This window comes from Caretta caretta, chromosome 5, assembly GCF_965140235.1.
Source record: "Caretta caretta isolate rCarCar2 chromosome 5, rCarCar1.hap1, whole genome shotgun sequence".
NCBI lineage: Eukaryota > Metazoa > Chordata > Testudines > Cheloniidae > Caretta > Caretta caretta.
Window position 1 is genome coordinate 96926579 of NC_134210.1, and position 19630 is coordinate 96946208.

A 19630-nucleotide genomic window follows, 5' to 3' on the forward strand; every position below is an offset into this window, starting at 1 on the left:
GTAGACAAGTCCCAAATTATATTTACCGCCTACCCTACTAAAATCCTCACAGATATTACGTAGCTAGATTATCCAGAGCATCTTCCTATTTTCATTAGGAATATTTAGCACTCGCTGCCCCCCCCCCCGCTACTCCCAGCTGGCTCAGGTTCTGCCACTCATCTCATTGAGTAATAACTTGCTCACTGAGTAGCCCTATTGAAGTCAATCTTGGTACTTAAAATAGATATTCAATAGAACTACTCAGAAAGAAAGGTGGTAGTTTCCTTTAGTGCAGGTGGGGCCAGGGGACTACCTTCTTTTACTCACAAATCTACACTACACCATCATTACAATTCTGGAGGCAAAAAGCATTCCACCCGTTTCCCACAAAGCTCTTCACTTTTGTCATAATTACCTCTAAAATAGTTCAGATGCTCCCAGTCAAGTAATTCCAGATTACTACCGAGAACTCAAAATCCAGTCAAATACCGAAATAATTTCCTTACTGAACACATGCACCTTAATGTAGCTTTTCCAAGTTTTACAAATTTAGTTACAATCATCATTTGGTTGTATTTCATGATTAAAAAGAGGGTTACCCAAATAGATCTTTAGTGATAGTTTAGTTTATACCAACACTACTAATTTATGGTCTCAATTGCAGAAGCTCATCTGCACAGTTTGGCCCCACCTAACAGCAAATTATCACATGAGGCACTGTTGTAATGAGGGGGCATGTTACTTCATTATCTTCATAAACTATTACAGTACTTGTAGGAGATGAAATATCCGGTAATTAAAAAGAAAATGACTAATTCACAAAATAAGACAGTGATACATTAATCTGGCTTTAACTTTTCCTTTAATTTGCCAAATTCATAGCAGAATCATATCCAGATCTAGTAGACTTACAAAGGTTGTCTAATTACAACAATAATGGGATCTATTATGTAAGAAGTGAATTTAGGGTCTAGAGAAAGACAACTGAGTATGGATTATTTTTATTTACTACAGAAACCAATAGCTGAAGCCTGTTACAGACTACCCTCAAACCAAAATTTCTGCTTGTTTGCTTAGAAATGTAGATCATGTTTGAAGGGAAGAATTACCAGTTCTTCCAAGAAGACTAGAAGAACATGATTTAAGTACAGTGGCACATGTCAAGTTTCAGTTGATAGAAAAAGCGATTTATCTGCTCAAGAGCTTCACACCTACTCAGAGCAGGACTTTATGATGCTATGATAAAAATGCCAGTGGCCAGTCTACAAGAGCACTCCCAGTGTGGCTAGTACTGATGGAGTTGCATGAGCGTTAGTTTTACAAAAAAAAACCTCTGTTTAGGCACAGCCACTAGGAATCATTGCTATGAGTCAGTCATGACTGAATTTTCTACAGAGCTTGATACTCACCCAGCACACAAGAAATTAAACACTCAACATGGGGGATAAGGAGGGGTCATTTTTAAGACAACTACTGTAGTTCAGAAGCTGGAGTTTATTTCTCCAATGTACTCAGTACTGCTGAGTAAATTAGGGATTAAAAAGAAATTTAGTTTTCATCTTTCCGAAGGGAAGGCAATCATCTACCAGTGAAATGAGAACAGATCATAATGAACACCTTACACCATGGAATACTGACAGGTGGCCAGAAAACAAAGAGCCTTAAAATTAAATGTGACCATTAATATCCTCAACATATTCTCCAGTTTACAAAGAATACAGCTTGCTGAATAGTTTCTTTCCCACAGTTTGAGAAGACTACTGTCACAGTTCCAGTCACCTTTACACTATCCTGTATTTTGTTTTCAATTTTTTAAGAATTCTTCAGTTGCCAAAAGCCATTCTGCACACTGCCTATGCTTACAGGCTAATGCTGCATGTAAAAGCTCTAGTGTTTGGAACTGTCAAGAATTGCACCCTTCATTTCATTTATACCAGTTCCAAGTCTTACATCATACCCACACACTTCACTCACCTAGTAGGGCTGTCAAGTGATTAAAAAAAATTAATCATGATTAATTGCACTGTTAAACAATAACAGAATACCATTTATTTAAATATTTTGGATGTTTTCTACATTTTCTACATTTTCAAATATACTGATTTCAATTACAACATAAAATAAAAAGTGTACCGTGCTCACTTTATATTTATTTTTGATTACAAGCATTTGCACTGTTAAAACAAAAGGTAGTATTTTTCAATTCACCTCATACAAGTACTGTAGTACAATCTCTATCATGAGAGTTGAACTTACGTATGTAGAATTATGTAAAAAAAACTGCATTCAAAAATAAAACAATGTAAAACTTCAGAGCCTACAAGTCCACTCAGTCCTACTTGTTCAGCCAATTGCGCAGACAAACAAGTTTGTTTACATTTGCAGGAGATAATGCTGCCCGCTTCTTGTTTACAATGTCACCTGAAAGTGAGAGCAGGCGTTCTCATGGCACTGTTATAGCCGGCGTCACAAGATATTTACATGCCAGATGCGCTAAAGATTCATATGTCCCTCCATACTTCAACCACCAGTCCAGGGGACATGTGCCCATGCTTATGATGGGTTCTGCTTGATAACAATCCAAAGCAGCGTGGTTCGACGCATGTTCATTTTCATTATCTGAGTCAGATGCCACCAGCAGAAGCTTGATTTTCTTTTTTGGTGGTTCAGGTTCTGTAGTTTCCGCATCAGAATGTTGCTTTTTTAAAAACTTCTGAAAGCGTGCTCCACATCTCATCCCTCTCAAATTTTGGAAGGCACTTCAGATTCTTTAACCTTGGGTCCAGTGCTTTAGCTGTCTTCAGAAATCTCACATTGGTATCTTCTTTGTATTTTGTCAACTCTGCTGTGAAAGTGTTCTTAAAATGGACAACATGTGCTGGGTCAACATCTGAGACTGCTATAACATGAAATATATGGCAGAATTTGAGTAAAACAGCAGGAGACATACAATTCTCCCCCAAGGAGTCCAGTCACAAATTTAATTAATGCATGGAAGCAAGTCCTCTGGAATGGTGGCTGAAGCATGAAGGGGCATATGAAGGTTTAGCATATCTGGCACGTAAGTACCTTACAATGCCAGCTACAAAGTGCCATGAAAATACCTGTTCTCACTTTCTAGTGACATAGTAAATAAGAAGATGGCAGCATTATCTCTTGTATATTTAAACAAACTTGTTTGTCTTTGCGATTGGCTAAAGTTTTACATTGTTTTGTTTGAGAGTGCAGTTATGTAAAAAAGAATCTACATTTGTAAGTTGCACTTTCAGGACAAAGATTGCACTACAGTACTTGTATGAGGTGAATTCAAAAATACTATTTCTTTTGTTTATCATTTCTGCAGTGCAAATATTTGTAATAAAAATATACACTTCGATTTCAATTACAACACAATATATATATGAAAATGTAGAAAATCAAAAATATTTAATACATTTCAATTGGTATTCTCGTTTTAACAGTGTGATTAAAACTGCAATTAATTGCATTAATTTTTTTGAACCATGGTTAATTTTTTTGAGTTAATTGCATGAGTTAACCGAGATGAATCGACAGCCCTAATTCCTAGTTATGTCTAGAAGATTGTCCAATATTACAGTTTCTTTTCCTTAAACTCTTATGTTCCCCTCATCAGCATGTTGCCCCTTCAACACCACAATCTTGCTAAAGTTGATACAGACAATAAGTTAATTGTGAGCAGCGATTTGACAATACTTGCAACCCCATGTTATTCATCACAAAGACTGCCCTTTACAGAAAAGAGGAAGAGAAGATGTGATCATCTTTTATTTTAGCAATTGGTTCGCTCCATAATCATCCATCTACTTATTTTAGCTGTTTCAACCTTCTAAACTCTGCTGACTTGTGTACTGCCTACTCTCCAAATCAAAACTCATCCCTTCAGTGGTAGCCACTAAGGTCTGGTCTAGACCCAACACTTAGGATGACCTAGCTACAATGTTCAGAGATGGGAACTCAATCCGAGAAACAGAGTTAAGTCAACATAAGCCCCAGTATAGACACCTAACTATGGTTTCTCAAGGGGATGGGCAAAGATTTAACTGCAGATTTGCTCCATCAATTTAAGAGTTAAGGTCTGCATTTGGAGCATTTTGGGAAAATGAAACTGAAGGATGAGACTAACAATCATGACAAAGTGCAAAGCCTCTTTACTTGAGCACAGCATTCACTAAAGATTGTTGTTCTATACTTGAATATAACTTGTGGGAAGGAATTGAACTCAGACCACGATTAAATTTCCAACTCTGAACTTGTTCATCACCCCAGGACAAATCACAAACTATCTGTACTTCAGTTTACTCATCTATAAAATGAGCAATGATAATTGTACACAGTGCCCGGGGTATTTGGAGATCTTTAGATGGAAGCCAGGTTCTGATTAGGCTTTTATTTATTTATTTAAAGAATCAAAGGTCAGATGTAGATATATCCGCTCCAGTGGGGCATAGTTGGTACCTAACCCCGAAAGGCTACATAGACAGACTAAAATGTAACTTTCAGTCCAACTTCCAGCAGCGTTCCCCCTTCCACACACGTCACAAAATCTTTTCCTAGAGGGCCTCTTCACAATCTTGGAAAGTGGGGCTACTGAGGGGACCACTACTTAATAGACATCCCATTTACTCTTCTCTGCTTGAGATCTCTGTTAATGATTGGTCACCAAGTATTGCAAATATTTTTGTAGTTGAAGTTATCCTAATATAATAAGCATAAGTGAGGTTAAAAAAAAAAAGTGTTTAAGTAGTGAGAGTTAGTATCATGCCATTTAACGTACCATAACTACTTCAGCCTCAGGATTAGAGCCTTTGTCTCACTATAAAAACCAAAAGCAAGCAAGTTTAACACTCAATAAAATACTTCACTAGCAGTTTTAAAATACAGACTCAAAAGACCAATGCAATCTCACCAAGACCAGTTTTAGGTTACAGTTACAGGGCCTAATTGTTAATTATATCATAGCAGCACTAAGGGGCTGTCAAGTGCTGGATCCAGACACTGGGGATTACCAGACACATGGAGACTCCTGAGGTGGTATAAAACTAGTATAATGGCTCTACATCTCTCCCCCATGAAGTCCCAAAGGTAGGGTGCATGGGTGGAGCCCTGCTGGACTCAAATTGTTTTCAGCTGCTGGAATAGTCCTTTGGGACCTAGACAGCTTAATGCAACAACAAGCAGCCTAAGGATTGCTCTAACTTGAACAAGGGTCCAAACTCCAAATATCGGGCACAACATGATAAATCACTTAACGGAGCCAGCCTTTTCCCTGAATTCTGCTGGAACTGAATCTGGGCCATAAATTTTAAGATGGCAAAAATGTACCAAAAGCTAAAGGTTTTTAGCAAAAAGAAAAGGAGGACTTGTGGCACCTTAGAGACTAACAAATTTATTTGAGCATAAGCTTTTGTGAGCTACAGCTCACTTCATATGCTCTAATAAATTTGTTAGTCTCTAAGGTGCCACAAGTACGCCTTTTCTTTTTTGCAGATACAGACTAACAAGGATGCTACTCTGAAACCTAAAGTTTTTAGCTCTCTTTCCTGTCAACTCACATCTTGCTTTGATTATACAGACCCAGATCCAAGTTCCCTTTTCTTACATCCTGTTGTGGCTGAACATATTTTGAGTATCAAGTTGAAATTAGCAAGTGGCCTCATCTCATCCTGTAAACCATCCTTTACTAATTTCACCTGATTAATATGTCTGGGGACAGAAAGAACTGTTAGTTAATATTCTCTGGGACTACAACTTTCTCTCAATCCATGGCAACGTTCCACTTCCTTTCAAGGTTTGTACTTTCACAAGGTTAACGACTCTGAATAACCCCTTTAGTAATACTTCTTTATTATGTAAATAGAAATACTCTATGCAAGCAGCATAGCACAAGGTAAGTACTTTCTGTCTGTGAAGATTATATATTTAGGTAATCAACTTTTCGATATTTATACAGCAAGTACAGTTTATCCTGGAAAGGCTGAATGCCATCTGTCATGGTTATGTTCAGCTTCATTTACCCCCCTTAGAGAATACTAACTTATTACACTTCTCCATCTTTATGTTGTTGCTGGTTGCCAATGCCTAATAAAGGATGCTAGTAGTTGATTTGCACAGACAATTCTCACACCACAGTATTTACCCTAATACAGTCTAGGCAAAAGGCACCACACTTCCATGATGTTTCAAGGTTCCCGGTGCTTTGTTGCCAGTGGTTACAAGAATAAATAAATGATTTAATCAAACTGAGCTAAAACATATGGCAATTCTTCCTAAGAAAAAGCAATTAAACAGAGCATTCTGTTCCACGTGTCACTTTTAAACCATTTCATGAGGATATTAAGAATTATGGGGCACTGGCACAGGGACAGGTGAATGGTTAATACCTTGAAAGAGCCAAAACACAGTGTGAAAAATATAAAGGTATTGTAATGAAACTGCTGGCTCATTGCTGGGCACTGTGTTAAAGGTGAATACATCCTGAAGTCAGAACAGACCAGGCTCAGGACACAGCCAGACCCCGCTGGAGAGCGGGTTGGAGACAGCACTCAGGAAGATGGCTCCTGAGGAAAGACCAAACAACGGGTAGCCTGAGAGCTAGGATCTGGGAGATTCTGAGCTTGGCAGAGACTTGCCTGTTGCAAGAAGAAGGCCAGCAGCAGAAGTACACAGGATTGCAATATGCAGGGAAGAAACTGGTATGAGGGTGCTCCAGTCAGACTCTGATTTTATTACCCCTGGACTGGACTGGCTTAGAGTTTTTATTGCCATTGATTGTAACCCCAGAAGAAGTTGTACCTATGGTATTTGCACAATTTATTTAACTGGAAACTGAGTTTTTACAGGAACCCACCAGGGACTAGAACCCGTTGAACGCAGCATTTGAAGTACTAAGAACTCACCTCTGAACTCATTACACATTAGCATGCTAACCTGCACCCATGGGACTGGTGTACCACAGCATATACAATGAAAATCCTGCTGGTTGCAGTGTATTATGTAGAACATTTATTCTTCAGAAGGGAAAAACTAATTGGTAAACCACAGCAGCAATGTTATCTGACGAGATGTGTGTTGCCACAGAGAGGAGAGATATGTTAATACAGCTCAGCATTTTCTATTACACAACACAGATGTAAATGGCCATGAATTAAGTATGACTTTAGAGAGATTAGCAGTTCATTACACGTGAATGTATTCAGTTACAGAAATTTCAATCTCTGTAAGGGAAGTACAAATATTAGTCATAATCAGAATTATATCAGTTACTATTAGGTTACAGATTTAGGTCCCAGTCCTTTAATGAGATGTGAGGGCAGACCACTTGGAAATCAGCTAGTCTCCACACAGACACAGAAGTGTGTCCCATTGCAGGACCAACGGCCTTAGATTTTCCTCAAAACTTACAAGTTCAATTAAAATAGAAACTCTCTTTTTTGAAGCGTTAGCACCTAACGAGTTTTCAGTCTCATAATTTCAAGAAAACCCACCACACCTGACACTATTATGGAGACATATCTAAACAAAAAGACATTTGTGTTTTCACAGGTTAATTTTTAAACTATATCGATATAGATAAGATTATAGATATATCAAACAGAAGCATTTAATGGTCATCATAGTGGTTGCTTAATTCTTTGGAATTCCTCTGCAGGGTACAAGGGAGAAGAGGTCACTATCTAAGAGACCTTATCTAAAAGGATGCCACTGAAGAAGCTGGCGGACAGGCAGATATGTGCAGAGGAGATATTAGGTGGTGTCTCTTAGGCCCACACCCTCTTCCCTGCTGAAGAAACAATCATATAGAAGACAAAATGTAACAGATTTTTTTTTTTAAAGAAATTGTTAAAATACCCAGGGCATAAAATTCAAAAGGTGATTCATTAATTAGCCAGATTTGAAAGAGGCAAGTTGATAGTCTTTTTAATATAGGTCATTGGGAAGGATATTGAAATTTGTATTTCTCTGCATGAAAGTTTTGAAAGGTACATGTTTCGTTTGTAGCACTGGAAAGGAGTCCAAAAATGTTCTGTGAGCTTGTTCTAAAAGCTTTACCATAGGCTAGATTCATTGACCAATACTTGCTGTTTCAATGCTATTTAGAGTTAGTGTAATCACTGCTTGCAGTAAGTCACTGGTTTGTAAAAATTAATTTGGACTCTTTGCTAATACTGGAAGATAAACTTGCATGTTTTACACAGAGATCAAGGCCATATCTACACTACAAACTCATGTCGACATGAAACCGCCACAGTCAGTACATCACTTGCATGTATGGCTCATGTCGGCAGTGTGCGTACTCACCAGGAGCGCTTGTCTCAATGCACAGTGTGGTGCGCATGGGAAGTTTTCGCAATGCATGATGGGACTGAAACTAGTTGCTCAGAGGTGACGGAACATGGAGTCAACTACATAGAGTGCAACTGTCTCTATCCCCATGTCATTTACATCCCATAATTTTCACACCTTTTTTCAAAGTCTCACAAATCCACAAGGCCCTCCTCACTGTCCACCATCTCCAACAGAAGCATGGAGCCTGCACAGCTCTGCACTATTGTCATGAATATTACAAGCACAGGGCACACGATCGTGAAGCATTTGCAGAGCTGCACGAAGAATGGAATTCATGGTTGTTGGTGGCATTCACAGAGCAGCTGCAGATGGTAGAGCGCTGCTTCTGGGCCTGAGCAACAAGCAGTAGCTGGTGGGATTGTATTGTAACATAGGCGTTGGATGAGGAGTAGTGGCTGCAGAACTTTTGGCTGTGCAAGGCAATATTTCTGGATCACTGTGCTGAGCTCACCCCAGAGCCCTTCAGAGCAGGGACATCAAAATGAGAGCTTCACTGACAGTGAACAAGCGCGTGCTAATCACACAGCGGAAACCTGCAACACCAGATTACCAGCTGACTGGTAGCAATCAATTTGGAGTCCGGAAATCCATTGTGGGGCTAGTTGTCAAACAAATGTGCAGAACCATTAATTGCCTCCTGCTACGCAGTACTGTGACCCTCTGCAATGTGCAGGACATGGTGGATGGATCTGCAGCAATGGGGTTCCTGAACTGCAGTGGAGCAATAGATGGCACACATCTCCCTGTTTTGGCACCAGACTACCTTGCCGGAGTATACATCAACAGAAAGGGCTACTTTTCTGTGGTTATGCAAGCGTTGGTGGATCATCAGGAGCACTTCACTGACATCAACGTGGGCTGGTCAGGGACAGTGCAAGATGCTCGCATCTTTAAGAAGACAGGACTGTTCAGAAAGCTGCAAGCAAGGACTTTCTTTCCCAAATGGCAGATTACCATTGGGAAAGTTGAAATGTGAATAGCGATCCTGGGGGACCCAGCCTACCCATTGCTCCTCTGACTTATTAAGCTGTAAAACTGACCATCTCAACAGCACCAAGGAGCAATTCAGCTACTGGCTCAGCAGGCGCAGAATGACAGTTGAATGTGCTTTTGGTAGATTGAAGGGATCCTGGCATTTGTTTACTCTCAAGATTGAACCTTAGTAAGAAAAATATTCCAGTGGTTATAGCTGCCTGCTGTGTCCTGCATAACGTATGTGAAGCAAAGGTGAAACCTTTCTGCCAGAGTGGAAATGGAGCGGCTGTCTGCTGAGTTTGAATAGCCGGACAGAAGGGCTAATAGAATAACTCAACTTAGAGCTATATGGCTCAGGGAAGCTTTGAATGACCATTTTAGCAGTGAGCCACAGTAACACAATTTGTTATACTGTGCTTTACTTGGCCCTACTCATTTGTGGCCTGTTAGAAATTATGTGGTGATTACGGTACATGTAGGAATATATCAGTATACTTATTAATTTTGTTTATGGCTTATCCTGTGCGTTGTGTCACACTGTCAGTAACAAGTAACTGGTTGCTTTCAGACCTGCTAAGCATTTGGTAGCAGATATTGCAAACCAGTAAAGACGAGTTAGGTTTTAAATCATAAACATTTATTTTGAAACAGAATTTGATGCAAAGAAACTAAGGCTGTCAATTAATTGCTGATAACTCATGCAATTAAAATAATTAAATAATTGAGTTAATCAAGATTAATGATATAAAAATTATTAATCGCACTGTTAAACAATATAATACCAATTGAAATTTATTAAATATAAGTGTACAATGCTCACTTTATATTTTTTTATTACAAATATTTGCACTGTAAAAATGATCAACAAAAGAAATGTATAAGGTGAAATGAAAAATACTAAGTACTGTAGTGCAATCTCTTTATCATAAAAGTGCAACTTACAAATGTAGATCTGTTACATAACTGCTCTCAAAAACAAAATGTAAAACTTTACAGCTCCAAGTCCACTCAGTCCTCCTCCTTGTTCAGCCAATTGCTAAGGCAAACAAGTTTGTTTACATTTACAGGAGATGCTCCTGCCTGCTTCTTATTTACAATGTCACCTGTAAGTAACTGGTGTTGCAAGGTATTTATGTGCCACATATGCAAAACATTTGTATGCTCCTTCATGCTTCGGCCACCATTTCAGAGGATATGCTTCCATGCGGATAATGCTTGTTAAAAAATAATGCGTGAATTAAATTTGTGACTGAACTCCTTGGGGGAGAACTGTATGTCTTCGGCTCTGTTTTACCTGCATTCTGCCATATATTTCATGTTATAGCAGTCTTGGATGATGACCCAGCACATGTTTTAAGAACACTTTCACTACAGGTTTGACAAAACGCAAAGAAGATACCAATGTGAGATTTCTAAAAATAGCTACAGCACTCAACTCAAGGTTTAAGAATCTGAAGTGCCTTCCAAAATCTGAGAGGGATGAGGTGTGGAGCATTCTTTCAGGAGTCTTAAAAGAGCAACACTCTGATGTGGAAACTACAGAACCCGAACTACCAAAAAAGAAAACTAACCTTCTGCTGGTGGCATCTGACTCAGGTGATGAAAATGAACATGAGTTGGTCCGCTCTGCTTTGGATCATTATCAAGCAGAACCCCTCATCAGCATGGACGCATGTCCCCTGGAATGGTGGTTGAAGATGGAGGGACATATGAATCTTTAGCACATCTGGCATGTAAATATCTTGCGACGCCAGTGTCACAAAGTGTGGGGGAGACTGGGTCCTGCACCCCCAACTTCCTACGATTCACTGTGACTCTCAGCCAGCCAGTAAAGCAAAAGGTTTATTAGACAACAGGAACACAGTCCAAAACAGAACTTGTAGGTACAGACAACAGGACCCCCTCAGTCAGGTTCATTTGGGGGGATGGGGAGGAGCTTAGACCCCAGCCCTGGGTCTCCCTCTGTTTCCCCAGCCAGCTCCAAAACTGAAACCCCCTCCAGCAGTCTCCTCCAGCCACCCCCCAGCTCCTCCTCCAGCCTTTGTCAAATTTCCCAGGCAGAAGGGGTCAGCTGGACCCAACTCCCTCCTGGACTCAGGTTACATGCTCAGGTATTGTCCCTCAAGTGAAATCACACCCTGATATCCCATCACCAATGCAGATAGTACCAGTAAAACTCCCCTGCAACATCCCCAGGTCAATCCTCCCCACTCCGTCACATCCAGCTACAACATTGCCATGCGAATGCTTGTTCTCACTTTCAGGTGACATTGTAAACAATAAGTGGGCAGCATTATCTCCTGCAAATTGTAACCAAGTTTGTTTGTCTGAGCAATTGGCTGAAGTAGGATTGAGTGGACCCGTAGGCTCTAAAGTTTTACATTGTATTCAAAAATAAAAGAGTTATTTTTTCTACATTTGTAAGTTCAACTTTCAGGATAAAGAGATTGCACTACAGTACGTGTATGAGATGAATTGAAAAAATTCTTTATTACACTGCAAATATGTGTAATATAAAATAAATATAAAGCGAGCACTGTAAACTTGTATTCTGTGTTGTAATTGAAATCAATATATTTGAAAATGTAGAAAACATCCAAAAATATTTAAATAAATGGTATTCCATTATTGTTTCGCGCAATTAAATTTTTTTAATAGCTTGACAGCCCTACAAAAAAAACCTACTAAAACAGAATTTACGAAGGGGAAAGAGCATTCATGTCCACTTCAGCTACACCGACACCAATCGTGGGTTTCACAGGTCAGCGATGTGAAGTTGTGATGGTCTTTAATGTGAAGTTGGGGTGGAGTTGTAGGGGTGGCACTATGGCCTCTGATACCATGTGGCTGGACTGCAGTGGAGTCAAAAACATCCTGGCTTGCTGTACAGCTGGATCCCCAGGTCACCTTCTCTCCAAATCCTCCTCCTCTTTCTCGCTGTTCACAGCAGGGGCCTGTGACTCGGGGTCCTTGGAGTATCGACGGTGTTGTGTGGGATGGTGGTGGAGTCTGCTGAGCAGCATGTTGTAAAAGCAGCAGGTGTGCAGCTCAGCACCAGATCTATTGTCCTCTCTGGCCTCCTGGTATGCCTGCCACAGCTCCTTGGCTTTAACGTGGCACTGTTGCTGGTCCCTGTTGTACCCCTTCTCCTGCATCCCCTGAGCAATCTGCTCTTTGATGTCCATGTTTCTATAGCTGGCTCAGAGCTGTGTTTGTACAGCCTCTTCTCCCTACAAGCCCGGGAGATAATATCTCTTGTCTACTCTAGGCTGGAGCACGTACATCTGTGGTGGGCAACCTGCGGCCCATCAGGGTAACCCGCTGACTGGCCTCCAGACAGTTTGTTTACATTTGCACGAGCGCCCGCAGCTTCCAGCGGCCATGCAAATGTAAACAAACTGTCTGGTGGCCCGCCAGTGAATTACCCTGACGGGCCACAGGTTGCCCACCACTAATGTATGTGGTCTGGAGCTGGCATGGTCAGATGCATGTAACCATGGAGAGCTACTAGGTTCTCTCTCCAAACCGGGTAATCAGGAAAAGGAATTTCAGAAGTTAGCAGGGCATGAAAAGGGGGTGGAAGGTGGGGACTTCACAATGGAGACCAGAGCAGTCATTGGGCATTATGGGAAAGATGCTGGAGGATTGTTAGGGTCAACATAGCGTTACCTATGTCTACACACCCGCTGCCTCAAACTCCATACATCAATCTTGGCTCATTGAGGTTGTGTTATTATGTTGGTGTAATGGGCCGTCTTAAGTGGAGACACATGCACAACTAGGTTGACACAAGGCAGCTTATGTCAACATAACTTTGTAGTGTAGAGCAGGCTTAAAATATCAACTCACCACTGCAGATGAGAAGCATGCCCTGCTAAGTAAGGGAATCCACACCACCATTTTGGCAGGATTTAAGCATTATTTAAAAAAAACCCAAAAACTTAAATTTGGATTAAAGTAATATTTCTAGCCCATATATTATGATGCTCTCCTCTGGGAGCCCAAAACCATAACTCACTGTGTTACCTCTTTGCCTTAGACATCTTTGCTGGAGCTGAAACGAAGGGCTTGTCTACACTGGGACTTTACAGCGCTGCAACTTTCTCAGTCAGGGGTGTGAAAAAACACCCCTCCCTCTGCGCAGCAAGTTTCAGTGCGGTAAAGCGCCAGTGTAGACCGTGCACCAGCACCGGTAGCTGTGCCCCTCGTGGAGGTGGGGTTTTTAGGGCGCTGGGTGAGCAACTTCACAAGCCACGTTAAAGCACTGCCTCAGCAACACTAAGGCTTTGTCTACACTGGACTTCCGCCAGTAAAACTTCTCGTTCAGGGGCATGGGAAAAAAAATAACACACCCCGAACGACAAAAGTTTTACAGATGAAACGCGCCAGTGTGAACGGTGCTTTGTCAGTGGGAGATCTCTCTCCTGCTGACAAACAGCAGCTACACTGTGCACCTTTTAGCAGCACAGCTGTGTTGCTAAAAGTTGCATAGTGTAGACATAGCCGAAGACAGCTCTCAAAGACTCAGACTTGAAGGCTAGAAGGGACCATCAGGATCATCTAATCTAATCTCCTGCACATTGCAAGCCACAGAGCTTCACTGATCCCCTCCTGTAATAGGCCTATAACATCTGGCTGTGTTACTGAAGTCCTCAAATCATAAGACTTTGAGTTACAGAGAATCCATCATTTACTCTACTTTAAACTGTGCCACATGTTGCAGAGGAAGGCAAAAAAATCCCCAGGGTGTGTCTGCCAATCTGACCCAGGGGACAAGTCCTTCCCAGCCCCCAAAATGGCAGTCAGCTAGATCCCAAGCCTGTCAGAAACACCCAACAGCCAGATACCTGGAAAAGAATTCTCTGTAGTAACTCTCCCCTTCTAGTGTCCCATCAATGGTCGGAGATATTTGCTATTAACAGTCACAGATCAGCTACGTACCATTGTAGACAGTCTTATTTACCACCCCCTCCATAAACTTATCAAGCTCAGTCTTGAATACTGTTAGGATTTTTGCCCACACTGCTCCCCTTGGAAGGCTGTTCCAGAACTTCACTCCTGTGACAGTTGGAAACCTTCACACAATTTCAAGCCTAAACTTATTGATGGGCAATTTATAATCTATGCCACAACAGTCTGCCTTGCCAGAAAATTCCTTGACACTCTGCCAGTCTAAATCTTACCTTTTAGGTTACATTCAGTGAACTCCAGTTCCCAAGTTCTCCCAGAGAGGTCTTTCTGTAGTGTCCACTTAATCTCAATGAACATTAACATAAACTATGAAGTCCACTGTCTCCAAAGAGACAGTATTCCTGCACGAGCTTACTGGCTCACTGAGGACACATTCTAATTTAACACACAACATTGACATATTTCAGAGTAGCAGCCGTGTTAGTCTGTATTCGCAAAAAGAAAAGAAGTACTTGTGGCACCTTAGAGACAAACCAATTTATTTGAGCATAAGCTTTCATGAGCTACAGCTCACTTCATTGGATCCGATGAAGTGAGCTGTAGCTCACGAAAGCTTATGCTCAAATAAATTGGTTAGTCTCTAAGGTGCCACAAGTACTCCTTTTCTTTTTGTAAACATTGACATAGTAAAACTAAACAAAAGTTTAGTAATAAAGACCAGATTTAAGTGATAGGGGAGGGGGGGGGGGGGAGAGAGCTATAGTTACAAAGAAAACAAAAAGTAAAAGATATATTGTCTAGTGTCTAAAACTTAACAGTTTACTATCCTGGTCTCAGGCAATTTCTCACTAGTCAGTTCTCAGCATCTTCAACCCACACAGCTGAAAGATTCACTTTCCACAATTTCCAAAAATGCTGGCTTCTTTTGTCCCTTAAGTGATGGATAATTAAGGGGTTCCCCGCCCTCCTTCTTATAGTCCCATAAACCTTTGAAATGTATTCTTTTGAAGTGTATCCCCAGAAAAAAGTTCTTCTCCCCTGCTGGTGAGCTGTCATGTTGTCGTCATCTCACTGATCAAGCTCTTTCTGTTAGCTTGATTACTTGGTTTACCTTAGATGCAAATATACTTTCATTGCTAGGTTCAAGCTTTGTAAGCCGGAGACACTGGCAAATCCACATTCCTTTGTTTGGGATAAACCAGTTTATCCACTCAGATTGCCTTGTCTGGACATATTTTAGAAACATGTTTCCAGCATACTTACATAACCCTTTACATAGTAACCATACATACATCACACAATGATATTAATGTCCCATATGTAACTAATTATACGATAACTTACAAGACACTATTTGGCTAAATATTCTGACAACAGTGTGTTGCACATGCCCTTTGCCAGCTGACATAAAGGGGCTCTTAGAGTCATATATATTTGCCAGGATAATCTTCCAGATATAAACAGAATATAAACCAATGCAGTCCTGTCTTCCTGAGTCTGCGGACAGAATGCGGCGGTGTTCCTGCTTATGTCTCAGTGAAACAGTGGCATTGGTAAGGATAAGTAGACTTAGAAATTTACCAAAATAGCTATTCTGGAATAATAAGTGTCCATGTGGGGAATTATTCTAGAATAGCTATTGCAGAAGTTTCCAAGTGTAAACAAGCCCTAAAAAATGGTTGTTTCTGTTACTGCTCAAAAGCTTTCTGGATAGTAACAATGAAACAATCATGTCAGTTTCAACTTTTTGCCATTGACTTCAATGGAGTCAGGATTTCACCCTTTTTCTCTAGGACGCATTGGCTAGTGCCTACTGCAGAGCAGGGATTTGAACCAGTGAATCCCATATCTCAGGAGAGTGCCCTAACCACTAGGCTATTAGGTAAACAGGAGATAGGTGTGGTACTTAAGGTACCAGCACCACCACCACATTGTCCAGCTCTTCGTTTCTTTTGCTTTTATTTTTTAAAAGGCTAAAATTCTCCAAACCTAAACATTTTGTTTTGGATTGAGTGAAAGGACATTTTTTTTAATGATTGAAAATGCCCAAACATTTCAGTTCAACCCAAACCACTTTTTCTTTCCTTTCTTTCTTTCTTTTTGGACTGCCAGAAAACTGAAGAAATCAGTTATTCACACAGGTCTATCATCCTCTTATGCACTAGTGGAAGATAGTTAAAAACAGTGCAAGAAATAGAAGTCTCATTAACATAATAAGAAAATACTGCTTTGAAATTAGACAGATATTTTATGTAGCCCATCTGTCTCAAATTATTTCTTTAAGCATGTGGTCATGCAAATCTGTGTTGACCCATTCTTAGCATCCACAGGCAAACCATACTTAAAACAAAACAAAGTTATCTAAAAACTTTCAGTTTTCTCTGTATGGAAAACTGTGCTTACCTTACTACTATTGCCCTCCTAACAGGCATTTGCAGCATACTTGCACAAGCATAAGTGAAGATGCCTACAACTTTATGAAAGACGTGAACAATTAAATGAAATTTTGGAAAATTTTATTGTCAACAAACCAGACTTTTGCAGGATAGCATTTACATTTTTTGCAAAACTCTGGCTCATTGGATGCTATTGGCATTCTGAAAGGCTCTATATTCTGTTGAAAAGTATGGAGATACATTTTTCTGCTTTCAATTTTCCTCTCCCTCACTTTTACTTTTGTTTGTTTAATTAACGTTCCCAATTAGTTTCCTTATCATGCTATTTTTAGTGACAAGGTTAAAAATCACAGTAGGCTTTCCTGGAGTTGAATAATGCTGACTAGTATCCGATAAACTACATCAATGCTACTAATTGGCATGCTGAATTCCTGGGGAATTACCTCTCCTATAGCTTCTCTCAGTAGCAACTGCAGTTCTAGGAAGTCAGATTTCAGTATTGCTGCAATTGGAATAGAGCCTTTAGATTTCGTTTTGAGAGGGGGAGGTGGCAAGAGGAAGCTTTTAAAAGCTTTGTCTAAAAGACAGGTAGCAAAATTCTCCACTGCGATGAAAGATTTTAAAAACTGAATTATACTCCAGCATACCAATGTAAACTCAGCAGGGCAGCTTCTCAGCCTTTTGCTCAAACTGGTGAACATTTTTATTCACACAGTTAGTCCAACTGAGCAGTCCACTTCACTGAAGTTAGTGGTTGGTGTAAAAAAACAGCAGATTTTTGGCCTCTGATCTTTGTCTTAGCCTCAGCCAGGCTAATGGAGCACAGAAAATTTCTCTGAGATGTGCTTAGCCTAAGGGAAAGGAGTGTTACAGATCACTCAACTAGAAGTGCCCCAAGCAACTAAAGCCCATCACCGATGATACAGATTCTTTCTGGGACCACCTAATTATCTTAAGGACGGACATCTGAGGACACTAGAGAGGTTAGAGTGGGGAAAAGCGTTGTGAACCTTACAGGGCACTGGAGACTCCCAAAGAGGATAGAAAGTTTAGTAGTAATGTACATATTTCCAAAATATTTACCTTCTGACAAAAATGTTTGTACCATAACTAGACTTCCATCACTAGTATTTTTTTCCCTACTTCACAGGGGCAGAAGGGGTCTATCTTCTTTTAGAGACAAGGGAGGTTTCAGCTCAGTGACAAAATAGCCAACAGCTACAGTGCTAACAACCCTTTTCTGGTTCCACAGAGCCCCGGTGTTTCTTGCCAAACTTGAAATCAGCTACCTGAAACCCCCTATTTAAAAAACCTGTTTGGAATTGCAAATACTCCAAATAGGTAACTCATACTGCTCTTTAAACGTAATTGACCTCACCTCCTTCCAGCAAAAAGATTTACTTTTCAGAACAGCTTTGAAAAGGGGGCAAAATGCCAGTGGTATACTGAGCTGCCTGTTAAGGTTTGAAACCACTCACCAGGCTTAGATTCCAGAAAGCCACTTACAGCCTTCTAAACTGTTGGTGTCCTCAAATCTGTTTCTTCAGACTCTGCTCTGTTTTACCAACCTTGACAGAACACAGGCATGCTATTCCTTAAAAATAAAAGAAGTCTGATCTTTTCTAACCCATGCCCATTGCCAAGATGTTTTAGCACTTAAATAATATTATGTAGACGCGGCTCAAATAAAGGGCACGAAGTAGAGAGTAATGTTTGCAGAAATCCCAGAAATAAAGGGGTTGTTATTGTTTAACCTTAGATCAAAAAAAGGTTCAGGTAAAAAGTCTGTTATACCTTTGCAAGGTTTCATATGTGGAGAATATAGGGTGAACCATACAACACAGTCAGTTAATTCATTCAAGTTGCCAACAACGTTAGCAACAGCAGCAACAACAAAAAACCTGGAGCCCCATTAGTTAAATGGCTAAAAGCACTCCTATTTGAAACAGAACAAAGTTTCCAGAATTTGGGGGGGGGGGGGGATGGGGTGGGGTGGGGGGAGTCAATAGCAGATGAACAACTTGGTAAATTTCAACTGCATTAAGATAGCTTCTACTTCATAACGCTGGAGAGAAAGAGTGCTCCCTATTGCTATTTTTTCACATTGGAACGGCTCTTGTTTCCACCAGGACAAGCGAAGAACAAAAACGTGTTCTCGAACTAGCAGGAGAGGAAGCGAGCGTGCAACCGCCAGCGCTTTGCAGCAACATGCGAGTTCCCCCAAAGGAGGTATAGAAACAGAAACAGACACTGCCTGCCCTGGCCAAACAGACTCACCCACCCAGCTATTACTTCACTTTTCCCTAGGATGGGGCTCGGTCCCTGGCTCCACCACCTTTGTGTTCCAGTCAGTGGAGAGCCAAGGTGGGCGAGGGAAGAGCTTTTAACTGGACCAACTCCTGCCGGACCCAGCAGGGCGCCCGGGTCACGGGAGCGGGGAGTGAACGAAGAGGGGCTGGCTGGAGTAAAGCCAGGGCAGGGAGCAAACGACACCCCCTCCCTTAGGAGGGCGCACCAGTCCCCCCCCCCAGCTCCCACCGCAGCGCAGCCAGGGAGGCGCAGCAGCCAGCCGCCTTCCAGAGCTCGGGCTGCCTGACTCCGTCGGACACGACTGGCCCGGCCCGCGGGGAGCCGGAGGAAAGGGGGCCGAGCAGTTACCTGGACCGAGCGGCCGGTGGCTCAGGAGGGACGCGAGCTGCTGCTCAGCTACGAACTGAGCCGGGCTAGCATCAGCGGAGACAAATTTCCCCCAGCCTCCGCCTCCTCCTGAGAACGCCCGCCCCTCGCCGGCGGTGGAAGCACTTCCTCTGCCTGGCCGAGAGGCGCTGCTGAGCGCCCCGCCTCCTTATATCCCCTGCTCTTTACACCGCCCGCGGCGCGGAAGCGGGGAGGATGGGGCAGGGCCTTGCACAAGCAACCAGCCGAGCAAGGCGCTTCCGAGGTTCCCCTTCACTAGCGCCGCCCCCGAAAGAGCTCCCTCCACTCCCCAGAGCGACACC

General features: G+C 41.5%; 1 protein-coding gene across 3 annotated transcripts in view; it reads right to left on the reverse strand.

Annotated features, from left to right (window-relative positions):
* GCNT1 (glucosaminyl (N-acetyl) transferase 1) overlaps positions 1–19400 on the reverse strand; it is a 34706-nt gene extending 15306 nt beyond the window's left edge. For 2 of the 3 annotated variants that reach the window (XM_075128723.1, XM_075128720.1), the window contains exon 1: positions 19290–19398. The gene's annotated coding sequence lies outside the window, so the exon portion shown is untranslated. Of the gene's footprint in view, positions 1–19289 lie in introns of all 3 variants that reach the window. The other variant, XM_075128721.1, reaches the window with a different exon arrangement.
* Between the last annotated feature and the right edge of the window lie 230 nt (positions 19401–19630).